Source organism: Arachis ipaensis, chromosome B1, assembly GCF_059453495.1.
Source record: "Arachis ipaensis isolate K30076 ecotype BB chromosome B1, ASM5945349v1, whole genome shotgun sequence".
Taxonomy (NCBI): domain Eukaryota; kingdom Viridiplantae; phylum Streptophyta; class Magnoliopsida; order Fabales; family Fabaceae; genus Arachis; species Arachis ipaensis.
Window position 1 is genome coordinate 82,514,218 of NC_142436.1, and position 12,692 is coordinate 82,526,909.

At 41.5% G+C, this 12,692-nt stretch overlaps 1 non-coding gene across 1 annotated transcript; it reads right to left on the reverse strand.

The window, feature by feature from the left end:
* Positions 1-7,503: 7,503 nt before the first annotated feature.
* On the reverse strand, positions 7,504-7,610 carry LOC148577239 (small nucleolar RNA R71). Its single transcript, XR_015903975.1, has one exon. It is a non-coding gene; the product is annotated as a small nucleolar RNA R71 (small nucleolar RNA).
* Positions 7,611-12,692: the final 5,082 nt, after the last annotated feature.

Consider the following 12,692-nt stretch of genomic DNA (forward strand, 5'->3'; position numbering starts at 1 on the left):
CTCTCCAATCCTTTTTATGACTCAAGATCTCTTTCATGAACTTGGCATAAGAAGGTATTTGCTCAAGTGCCTCTGCAAATGGAATCTTTATTTCAAGAGTCCTGAGATAATCTGCAAAGTGAGCAAATTGCTTATCCTGCTCCTCTTTCCGGAGTTTTTGAGGATAAGGTATCTTGGCTTTATATTCCTCAACCTTAGTTGCTGTAGGTTTATTGCCTACAGAAGTGGTTGAAGAAGCCTTTTTAGAGGGGTTGTCATCAGCACTTGTGTGTGTCTGATCCCTCACTGGCAATTGAGTACCAGAGTCAGAAGCTGGAGTGACGTGAGACGCCAACTCCTTGTCTGTTTCTGGCGCCTGAACGCCAGAACTGTGCCCATTTTGGGCGTTCAGCGCCAGATCTTGCCCATTTTGGGCGTTCAGCGCCAGATCCTTGCTTGTTTCTGGCGTTGAACGCCAGTCTTTGCTTGTTACTGACGTTGAACGCCAGTCTTGGGCATGGTCTGGGATTCAGTGCCAGCCTTCCACCTGATTGCTGGCGCTTTAACGCTAGAATTACTTTTCCCTGGGCTCTTACTGTCCTTAGGTGAATTTTGGGTGGTTTGCTCATTCCTTAACTCTTTGCTGCCTTGAGGTGGGGTATTTAATGTTTTCCCACTTCTTAGTTGATCTTCTTGGCATTCTTCTGTTATTTGTCTTGACAGCTGCTGCTTTGTTTGCTTCAATTGTTCTTCCATGTTTATATTATCCATCCTTGTCTCTTGTAGTTTATCCTTGAATTCGGCTAACTGCTTTGTTAGAAAGTCCAATTGCTGATTGAATTCAGCAGCTTGTTGTATAGGGCTGAATTCAGCAGTTACTGTTTTAACCTCTTCTTTCATGGAAGGGTCACTGCTTAGGTACAGATGCTGATTCCTGGCAACTGTATCAATGAGCTCTTGAGCCTCTTCAATTGTCTTTCTCATGTGGATAGATCCACCAGCTGAGTAATCTAAAGACATCTGAGCTTCCTCTGCAAGCCCATAATAGAAGATGTCTAACTGAACCCACTCTGAAAACATTTCAGAGGGGCATTTTTGTAGCATCTCTCTGTATCTCTCCCAGGCATCATAAAGAGATTCCTTATCTCCTTGTTGAAAGCCTTGGATGTCCAGCCTTAGCTGTGTCATCCGTTTTGGGGGAAAGTATTGATTCAGGAATTTTTCTGTCAGCTGTTTCCATGTCCTTATGCTGGCCTTAGGTTGGTTATTTAACCACCTCTTAGCCTGATCTTTTACAGCAAATGGAAACAGTAATAATCTGTAGACATCCTGATCTATTTCCTTATCATGTACTGTGTCAGCAATTTGTAAAAATTGTGCCAGAAACTCTGTAGGTTCTTCTTGTGGAAGACCGGAATACTGGCAACTTTGCTGCACCATGATAATGAGCTGAGGATTTAACTCAAAGCTACTGGCTCCAATGGAGGGTATGCAGATACTACTCCCATATGAAGCAGTAGAGGGGTTAGCATATGACCCCAGAGTCCTCTTGGACTGTTCATTTTCACTTAGATCCATGATGGAGAAAGGGAGATGATGTAAAATAAAAAATTTATTTTTATTTATTTATTTATTTATTTATTTCGAAAATGAAATAAATTAAAATAAAATAAATAAAAATAAGTGAAGATTTTCGAAAAAATGAGGGAAGAGAAAGTGGTCAGGAATTTTTGAAAAAGATATGATTTGGAAAAGATTTTAAATTTTTTTTTTAAAAAAAATCTAAATTTTAGAAATGAATTTCGAAAATTTGTTTTAGAAATAGAGAGAAAAGATATTTTTTTTTGAATTTAGTGAGGAAAGAGAAAAACAATAAAATAGCACAAGATTTAAAATTTTTTTAGATATAATGCTCCTTGTTTTCGAAAATTTTGGAGGGAAAACACCAAGGAACACCAAACTTAAAATTTTTAGGATCAAGACACAAGGAAAACTCAAGAACACTTTGAAGACTCACAAGAACACAAGAACATGAAGAAAGAACACTAAACTTAAAATTTTTAGAAAACCAAACTAAAATTTTCGAAAAACAAAGAAAAATCAACAAGAAAACACCAAACTTAGAGTTTGGCACAAGATTTATTTAAGGAGAAATTATTTTTGAAAAAGATTTTTAATAAAACTGGTGCCTATGACAGAGTGAGATGGGATTTTGTTGACATTGTGCTACAGAAAATGGGCTTCGGCCAAAAATGGAGGAGCTGGGTGAAGGAGTGTGTTACTACGGCCACCATGGCAGTCTTGGTAAACGGGGCACCTTCCAAGCCATTCAAGATGGAGAGGGGACTAAGACAAGGGGACCCACTTTCTCCATTGCTATTCGTATTAGTTGTAGATGTGTTGCATAGGATGTTGGGGGAGGCTGTGAGGAATGGCCGCATTGCTCCACTGCTGGTAGGGGGAGATCTTATTGAACTGTCACACCTACAATTTGCAGATGACACTATTTTATTCTGCCCGCCGGAGACTGAAACAATTGTAAACTATAAGAGACTGTTACGGTGCTTTGAGTTGATGTCTGGGCTGAGCATTAACTTTGATAAATCGAATCTGATATCGGTGAACTGTGAGCAAGGATGGATTGATCAGGCATGTGGACTGCTGGGATGCCAACAAGCTTCTCTACCGGTTAGATACTTGGGAGTTTCTCTAGGTGCGAATCCGCGCTTGGTGAAGACTTGGAAACCAATCATTGATAAGGTGGAACAGAAGCTGAGTTTGTGGAAAGCCAAGGTTTTGAATAAATCAGGTAAGCTGGTCCTTATCAAATCGGTGCTGAATAGTCTCCCCATCTACTACCTTAGTCTATACAAGATGCCGAAGGCGGTAGCGGACAAGCTGATTGCTTTACAACGGAACTTTATGTGGTGCAGGGAGAACGGGAACTATGGTATACCTATGGTAAAGTGGGAGATAGTTCAGGCTCCAAAAAAGGTTGGGGGATTGGGGGTTGGTGATGCAGTGCTGAGAAACACAGCGCTTCTGTTTAAGTGGTGGTGGAGGTTTTCAAAGGAGGATTGCCCGCTGTGGAAGAAGATTGTGTGTTCGTGTAATAAGTTGAACCCGGATGTCATGTTAGCAACTCAGCCTTTACCAGTAAAGGGTGGCCCTTGGAAGGACATATGTCAGCTGAATATAAAAGAACCGCGGATTCGTGATAAAGTGGTAAGTGGACTGGCAATGGAAGTAGGCAATGGTATGCAGACTCGATTTTGGGAAGATAACTGGGTTCAAGGTGGTACTCTGAAAGGAAGTCATCCGAGACTCTACTCTATTTCCAGTCAACAAGGACTTGTCATCGGGGAGTGTGGTTTTTGGGATGGGCTTGATTGGATTTGGAATTTTCAATGGAGGAGGGCACTGTTCCAATGGGAGCTGGAGCTTGTCAATCAACTGCATGAGAGGTTAAGGCCAGTGAGGTTGTCATCAGGTAGGGAGGACAATGTGGTGTGGAAGTTTGAAAATAAAGGTATTTTCTCTACTAGTTCTGTGATCCAGGCTATACAAGCGGAGACATTATCAGCTGAGATAACGAGTTATAGCTTCACGAGTTCCATTTGGAAAGGTTTCGTTCCTCCGAGAATTGAGCTCTTTGGGTGGTTTGTGCTAGTGGGTAGAGTTAACACCAAGGAGCGGCTGACTAAACTAGGAGTCAACATTCTGGGGGATAGTATGTGTGTACTGTGTACCAAGGAATTAGAATCTGTTGAGCATTTATTCCTTAGGTGTGAGGTAACATGGCAGGTGTGGTGCAAGTGGCTGAGGTTACTAGGAAGGGAGTGGGTGATTCCCGGAACTGTTAAAGAAATGTTTGAGAGTTGGCATGGAATGCATAATAGACAACAGGGGAAGAAGATGTGGATGTCAGTGTTCTTTGCAGTGATTTGGAACATCTGGTTGGAACGGAATGCACGAATCTTCAAGAATGCAAGAGCAAGCCTGGAGGTCATACACACAAGGACGTTGATGAGTTACACGGAATGGAGTGGTGGTGATCCTGGGGGAGGATGAGAGTACTGGGGATAGTAGGGGTTGGTTTATTTGTTGGTAGCTAGTTATGTGTCTTCTTTTTTCTTTTATTTGCTCCACTTTAATGTGTTGAGCTTCCTTTGTTTCAAAAAAAAATAAAACTGGTGCCTAATCATCAAGAACATAAACCAACACTCTAGCCAATTGGGCAATAAATGTAACACTTGTTTTGAAGAAGGATATTTTTAACCAAGAACAATAATAAGAGACTCTAAACCAAAAAGAAAAATTTTCCTAATCTAAGCAACAAAATAAACCGTCAGTTGTTCAAACACGAACAATCCCCGGCAACGGCGCCAAAAACTTGGTGCACGAATTGTGAATCACACTTTTCACAACTCGTACCACTAACCAGCAAGTGCACTGGGTCGTCCAAGTAATACCTCACGTGAGTAAGGGTCGAATCCCACGGAGATTGTTGGTTTGAAGCAATCTATGGTTATCTTGCAATTCTTAGTCAGGAAGTCAATTGTATTTATCAGTTGAATTACGAAAAAACAAGAGAGCATGGGTTAAAGGTTACTTGTTATGCAGTAATGAAGAATATGTTGGAGTTTTGGAGATGCTTTGTCTTCTGAATCTCTGCTTTCCTCTGTCCTCTGATTCACGCACGCACGTCCTTCTATGGCAAGCTGTGTGTTGGTGGATCACCGTTGTCAATGGCTACCATCCATCCTTCCAGTGAAAAGGGTCCAGGTGTGCTGTCACCGCACGGCTAATCATCTGCAGGTTCTCAATCGTACCGGAATAGGATTTACTATCCTTTTGCGTCTGTCACTATGCCCAGCACTCACGAGTTTGAAGCACGTCACAGTCATTCAATCCCAGAGCCCTACTCGGAATACCACAGACAAGGTTTATACTTTCCGGACTCTCATGAATGCCGCCATCAATCTAGCTTATACCACGGAGATTCTGATTAAGAGATCCAAGAGATATTGATTCATTCTACGGTGGAACGGAAGTGGTTGTCAGGCATGCGTTCGTGGGGGAATGATGATGATTGTCACGTTCATCACATTCATGTTGAAGTGCAAATGAATATCTTAGATAGGAACACGCATGTTTGAATAGAAAACAGGAATACTTGCATTAATTCATCGAGACACAGCAGAGCTCCTCACCCCCTACAATGGAGTTTAGAGACTGATGCCGTCAAAGAGTACAAAGTTTAGATCTAAAAATGTCATGACATACAAAATAAGTCTCTAAAAGTTGTTTAAATACTAAACTAGTAGCCTAGGTTTACAAAAAGTGAGTAGACTATGACAGATGGTGCAGAGATCCACTTCTGGGGCCCATTTGGTGTGTGCTGGGTCTGAGACTTAAACATTTCACGTGCATAAGGCTGTTTTGGGCGTTCAACGCCGGGTTTGGATCCATTTCTGGCGTTGAACTCCAACTTTTAATCCTTTTCTGGCGCTAGACGCCAGAATTGGGCAGAGAACTGGCGTTGAACGCCAGTTTACGTCATCTATCCTTGAGCAAAGTATGGACTATTATATATTGCTGGAAAGCCCTGGATGTCTACTTTCCAACGCAATTGGAAGCGTGCCATTTCAAGTTCTGTAGCTCCAGAAAATCCACTTTGAGTGCAGGGAGGTCAGAATCCAACAGCATCAGCAGTCCTTTTTCAACCTGAATCAGATTTTTGCTCAGCTCCCTCAATTTCAGCCAAAAAAATACCTAAAATTACAGAAAAAAACACACAACTCATAGTAAAGTCCAGAAATATGAATTTTTCCTAAAAACTAATGGAAATAAACTAGAAACTAACTAGAATATCCTAAAAACTATATGAAATTACCCCCAAAAAGCGTATAAAATATCCGCTCATCAGGTAGTTATCTTGGAAAAGAAGCTATTCATACTTGGATCTCTTCTGAACCTTGAAAGGGGGAATGAAGAGATCAAGCTAGAAATGCTTTCTCATGCTGGACCAAATTGGGTTTGGATGGATATGTAACTATAATCCTCTCAACACTTGATTTGGGAAATGCATGTGGTATAATCAGTGACCATACTTCATCTCTTCTCATGAGCAATTGACCAAGGAATTGGCTATTGATCAATATTTGAGAGATTGAATTGCAAGAAATTATAATTCAATCACTTAAGATTACCAAGGAGATCAATGAGTGTATTGATTGAGGAAGAGATGAAAAGGAAATTGATCCGGAGAATGTAACATCTCCTGAGCCAAATGAACTCCCCATTTCTGATCTTACCCATTCTCTTTATATTCTGTTACTTACTTTTATGAGCAATTCCCCCATTCCCATTTACAATTGTGCAATTTACTTCAGTAATTTACTTTCAGTTCTTTAATTCTAGCATTTACTTTTTCTGTCATTTACCTTCTCGCCATTTTATTTTCTGTAATTCTAAAATCAAATCCTGGATTCGCTCAACTAGAACATTCCTCTAATTAAAGTTGCTTGATCAATCAATCCTTGCGGGATTCGACCTCACTCTATTGTGAGTTTTTACTTGATGATAAATTCGGTACACTTGCCGAAGGAAATTTGTTAAGAGACAAGTTTTCCGTGCATCAAGTTTATGGCGCCGTTGCCGGGGATTGATTGTGCATCAACAATGATTAGATTGGAGGATAACTAGATTGAGCATTTTATTTTTGTTTGATTTAATTTTCTGTTTGAGTCATTTACTTCCTATTTTAGTTAATTTCTTCCTTTCCCCCTACTTTTTCTTTGTTATTTACCATTCATCTCACTAACCCACTAACTGTTTGATATATTGCATCACTCACACTAACAGTAATTCTGACAGATATACTTTCTGCACATATTCTCTTTGCTTTTACTTGTTGGTTGTATGACAGGGAGAAAAAGCGGGGCTTCAACTTCCTTTGATTCTGAACCTGAGAGAACCTTCCTTAGACTAAGGAGGGAGGCAAGAGAAAAACGTGTAGTTGGTGCTGAAGAAGAGGAGGAACACTTTGAGGAATACTTTGAACCAAACATGGAAGACAACATGGAAAACCATCACAAAGAAGAAGCTCACAACCATGGCGGAAGAGGTCGAGCAAATTATGCTGGGGAGGATAGAAGAGTTTTAGGCTCTTACATCAATCCAAACCCAGGAAACTGTGGAAGTAGCATTCAAAAGCCAACCATCCATGCCAACAATTTTGAACTAAAACCACAACTCATCACCCTTGTTCAGAACAACTGTTCGTTCGGAGGAAGTGTCCAAGAGGACCCCAATCAACATCTAACCACCTTCCTGAGAATATGTGACACAGTAAAGTCTAATGGTGTTCACCCTGATGCCTATATATTGCTCTTATTTCCATTCTCACTCAAGGATAAGGCAGCCAAGTGGTTGGAGTCTTTCCCAAGGGAGAGCTTGACAACTTAGGAAGATGTGGTGAACAAATTCTTAGCAAGATTCTACCCTCCTCAACGAATCAATAGGCTGAGAGCTGAGGTCCAAACTTTCAGGCAACAAGATGGTGAGACTCTATATGAAGCATGGGAGAGGTTTAAAGACCTAACAAGGAGGTGCCCACCAGATATGTTCAATGAATGGGTGCAGCTGCACATTTTCTATGAAGGGCTCTCTTATGAGTCAAAGAAGGCCATAGACCATTCATCCGGAGGATCTTTGAACAAGAAGAAGACCATTGAGGAGGCCATAGATGTCAGTGAAATAGTAGCAGAGAACGACTATTTCTATGCTTCCGAAAGAGGGAACACAAGAGGAGTAATGGAGCTAAACAATGTAGATGCTCTGCTGGCCCAAAACAAGCTCATTACCCAGCAGCTGGCTGACCTCACCAAGAAGATGGAGAGGAACCAAGTAGCAGCAATCTCCACTTCATCAACAACCCAAGAAGGAGAGAATGAAGAAGCAGAGGGTAGTCAGGAGCAAGCCAACTACATTGGGAATTCACCTAGGCAAAACCATGATCCTTACTCCAAGACCTACAACCCTGGATGGAGAAATCACCCAAACTTTGGGTGGGGAAATCAACAAGACCAAAGCCTTGATCAAAGATGCCCAAATCCAAACAATGCAACCCACCAACACTTCACATCTAGACCATATCAACACCCCCATAACAGCACCTCTCCACATTCATATCAAGGCCAGAATAACCCTCCTCAGCCTGACTTATCATCATTTGATGAAAGAATCTCAAGGATTGAGAATCTACTTGAAGGCATAAGCACGGAGATTCAAGACAACAAGGTGTTCAAGGAGGAAGTGCGAGGCAGTTTCAAGAACCAGGGAGACACAATCAAGAGGTTGGAATCTCAAGTGGGGTATCTCTCTGAACAAATTCCCAAACCCACAGATGGATTCCCAAGTGACACATAAAAGAATCCGAGAGGTGAAACAAAGAAAGTAAGATGGGAAGATTGCAAAATGATCACTATAAGTGACAAGGAGACTGAGGATAAGCCAAGCAAGATGTCAGAACAACCTGAAGATACCTCAGTAGAGAAGAAGGAAAAAGATCATCAAGAACCAGAAATCTCACAACATGAGCTGCTGAGACTCTATGCACCCTTTCCTCAACTGTTCAATGGTGTTGTGGAGAAGAGAATATACTCAAGGTTTCTAGATTTGTTTGCATCTCTGCACGTCAACATACCATTCATCAAGACTATTCAACAAATGCCTGCATACATCAAGTATATGAAGGAGCTACTTCCCAGGAAAAGCTCACTCAAGGGAGGCCAAACTATAGTGATGAACAAGGAGTGCAGTGCTCTCATTCAACCGTAGTTGCCTACAAAAAGAAAAGATCCGGGGAGTTTTCATGTCCCCTGTGCCATAGGAGAAACAATGTTTGATAAAGCACTATGTGATTTGGGAGCCAGCATCAACTTAATGCCATTATCCCTGGTGAAGAAGCTGCAGATCAATGAGATATTGCCCACAGATGTAGTCATCAGGCTGGCTGACAAAACTCAAAAACAAGCAATAGGGGTGGTGGAAAATGTATTGTTAAAGGTTGGGAAATACTTCCTCCCAACAGACTTTGTCATCCTGGACATGGAAGAAAGTCACACTCACCCAATCATATTGGGAAGACCATTCCTAGCTATAGCCAGAGCACTCATAGATGTGGAGTGAGGGGAGCTGATATTGAGGATCCATGATGAACAACTCAGCTTCAATGTCTTCAAGCTCTCACAAGAAGCAGACCAAGAGAACAAAAAATCAGGCAAAGATCATAATGAGATATTGAAAGAGGAAGCAAACACTGAAGCACAACCAGCCCATCTGGGAAAGCCCTTGGTTGATGAACAAGGAAATAAGCAGTTGTCACAGCTCAAGGAGAAGCTGGAGGAACCTAAACCACCAGAGGCATGTGAAGACAACAACAAAATTCCCTTAGAAGAAGAAGTAGCCAAGAGCAAGGCAGCATCAAAAGGGACAAAGAAGAAGGTACCAAGGGGGTGGAGGAACAAGAAGATCCCTACGGAAGACTTCTCTCCAGGAGATAAAGTGATCTCAGCTTACTTCCCAGATATCCCCCCTAATCTCCCCACTGTACCATCTCAGTTACCTAAGGTCTTCATTATCAACAGGGTTCTCTCCTTGGAACATGTAGAGATCATTGATACAACCAATGGATATAAGTCCAAGGCAAGAGGGTGGACTTGAAGCATTATCAACCTCCCTGATGAAGGAGAAACGTCAAGCTAGTGACGCTAAAGAAGCGCTTCATGGGAGGCAACCCATGTTTTATTAGCTTTTACTAGTGAATAAATCAATATTCATGAATTCTAACCCAAACTTGGTGAAGTCCTTATATTGCAGTATATAGTGAAGAACAAGTTTGGTGTTCAAAGCGTGCCAAGAAAGCATGAATGCAACTGAGAGCATGCTAGTCTTGGAGCTTTGAACAGAAGTTTTCATCACAGTGCTCCAAACTAAGCTTGGTGTCACCCCATGGTGCCACCAATGTGCATATAAGGATACACAGTTAGTTAGTTAGTTGGAGTTCATGAATAAACAAAATCTTTTCTTCTCTTCATTATTCTAGCCGTAAAAATTTAAATTGATTTTTTTGTTATGATATTTCTTACTTTTCTTATTTGATCTTTATAGGGAAAGGAAAGGAGCATTGAAGGAGATAGATTGGACAATTAAAGGAAGAAGGTTCGGACACCACAAAAGGAAGAATTATTCACTTGTTCTAAAAAAGGAAGTCATTGGAAAATGTTGCCATGCAACATTGGAAAAAATGGGACCCTTGGAGACCGAGCAATCTCCATCATAAAGTGATGATCCTTGTCCTTTCTACATGCACAACCCCAACCGTCCATCAAACGACCACTCCATCAATCCACACCCTCCATTTACTCACAACCTCTCTACATAAGTGATCCTTGTTCCGTACCCACTCTTCACACCTCTCCATTTCGGGTTCCACTTCACTTCCTTCATTGCACTCAATCTTAAACAACCAAAAGTCTCCACACCCTTGCTAACTTCACGCATTAACCTTCATTCATGGCATCTTTGAGCTCTAAAAGAAGGAAGGGAAAGGAACCTATGGAGCAACACCCGTATGATGAAAAGAGATTTAGAAGCTTGTACCATGCATTGCAATACGGATGGATGGTGGATAAGGAGATCATTTATGAGCTGGGATTTCAAGTTAAGAAAAATGAGTGTCCCGAAATCACAAAGAAGGTAGAAAAGAGAAGATGGGAGCTCCTTACTGATCCGGTCATTAGGGTGAATGCAAATCTTATAAGAGAGTTTTATGCAAATGTGGTCCGATATGATAAGGCAGATGAGTCATATACAAGCTTTGTGAGAGGAAAGATTGTGGATTTTGGTCCCATGAGTGTCATGAGGGCATTAAAGCTGCGGTCCATACCGTTTGAAGAAGAGAGTTATCATTCAAGAATGGACAACAACCCTGATCATGACCAGATTGTGCAAGACATTTGTGTACCAGGAGCTGACTGGGAAAGATATGCAGATAGGAGACCAAGGTTCATCAAAAGAGCAGATCTCGCACCAGAAGCAAAAGGGTGGTTTGAAATTATAAGGAGGTCCATCCTCCTAGCAGCGAACAACTCGGAGGTGAATCTCAAGAGAGCCACACTGGTGCACTGTATACTCAAAGGCGGAGAGATCAAGGTTCATGAACTCATAGCAGAAGGGATTAGAAAAATGGCAGAGAAAAGCGACTCAAGGGGAACGTTAGGTTACCCCAGCACTATCTACCGACTGTGCAAGAAAGCTGGGGTGGTGTTTGAAGATGAAGACCCCGTGTGGATAAAAGAGGGCATTCCAATAACCGTTCAACGAATGCATGCCACCGCATCCCCCCTGCTTCAACGGAAGCAAAGGAAGAGGACAGCCCCTCAAGTAGTAAAAGGACAAGCCGTAGAAGGGCAAGCACCAGCCACCTTGGATATGCACCAATTGCAGGAGGCCATTGGTGGGCTATCTCGACAATATTTGGAAAGCCAAGGAGCACAGAGAGAACTTCAACTATAGATGATGGGGCAGCAAGAGGAGTCACTCTCAAGATGGATTACTCAATAAGGGGATTGGCAAAAGCAAATGATGGATCAGCAACTGAGTCAAGGACAACAATGGAGTGAAACATTCCACAGGATGGAACAAAGGCAAAATGAGCAACAAGAATCCATCCAGAGGCTAATCAACATCCAAGCACATCAAGGTTCACATATACATGAGATGCATCGAAGACAAATAGAACAGGCAGAACTATTGGACGAGCAAAGGGCATTCGCAGAAGGAGTTTACATGAGCGAGACTGGGCATTATATAAATACTCAAGCCAGGCTCGGTTACTTGGTAGGACAGCTGCCTATATTGCATCCAGGAATCACAAGGTATGAAGAAATGAGGGATGAATTAGCACGAGAAGAAAGACAAAGGGTGGAAGAGAGTCATGAGTCAGTGAGGAAGGCACTTGAGGATTGGAAGCAACCAAGATTGGCACGGATACGAGAGAATGCAAGGGGACACAAAGAAGACAAACAAGGAGGAAAGCATGGGCAACCACATGAGTAAAAGGTGGTGGAGTTCCTTCTTTGGTCCATCTTTCTCTATGCTTTAAATAAGGAAGATCTTGTATGAAATAGAACTTGCTTCCATTTCAGTTTAAACTTTTTTAAATTCTGACTTTTAAGTTTTTGTGTTAAAAAAAAAGGGTCTATGTTTGCTAGTCCTTATGTCACTGCATCCTTACTTTTCTTACTTGTATGCTTGTCCCTGTGAATCAAATGAAAAAGAGAATGAGTGTTTCTAAAGACCAGAGAAGAGTTTATACTATGGAATAAGTTCATGAGTTTATAGTATAGTCATAAGTTAGCTAAGTTGGTTCAACCATAAGGTGGGAGGACAACTGTCTGTCATGAATACTATACTTGAGACACACCCCATGAGACTAGCTAAATGAGAAGTTCCTAATAAAAAAAAAGGAAAGAACAATCAAAGTTGAGGAATAAAAGAAAAAGAGTAAGCAATAAGGCTAGGCACCAATGGTTTTAATCTTGAGACATGTGTCTGTGGTGCTCCTGTGTGAGGGATCTACTTGGATGAATAAGCTCTTAGGGGTGCCTTATCACTTGATAACTTGGGCTAACTAACTCGGGATT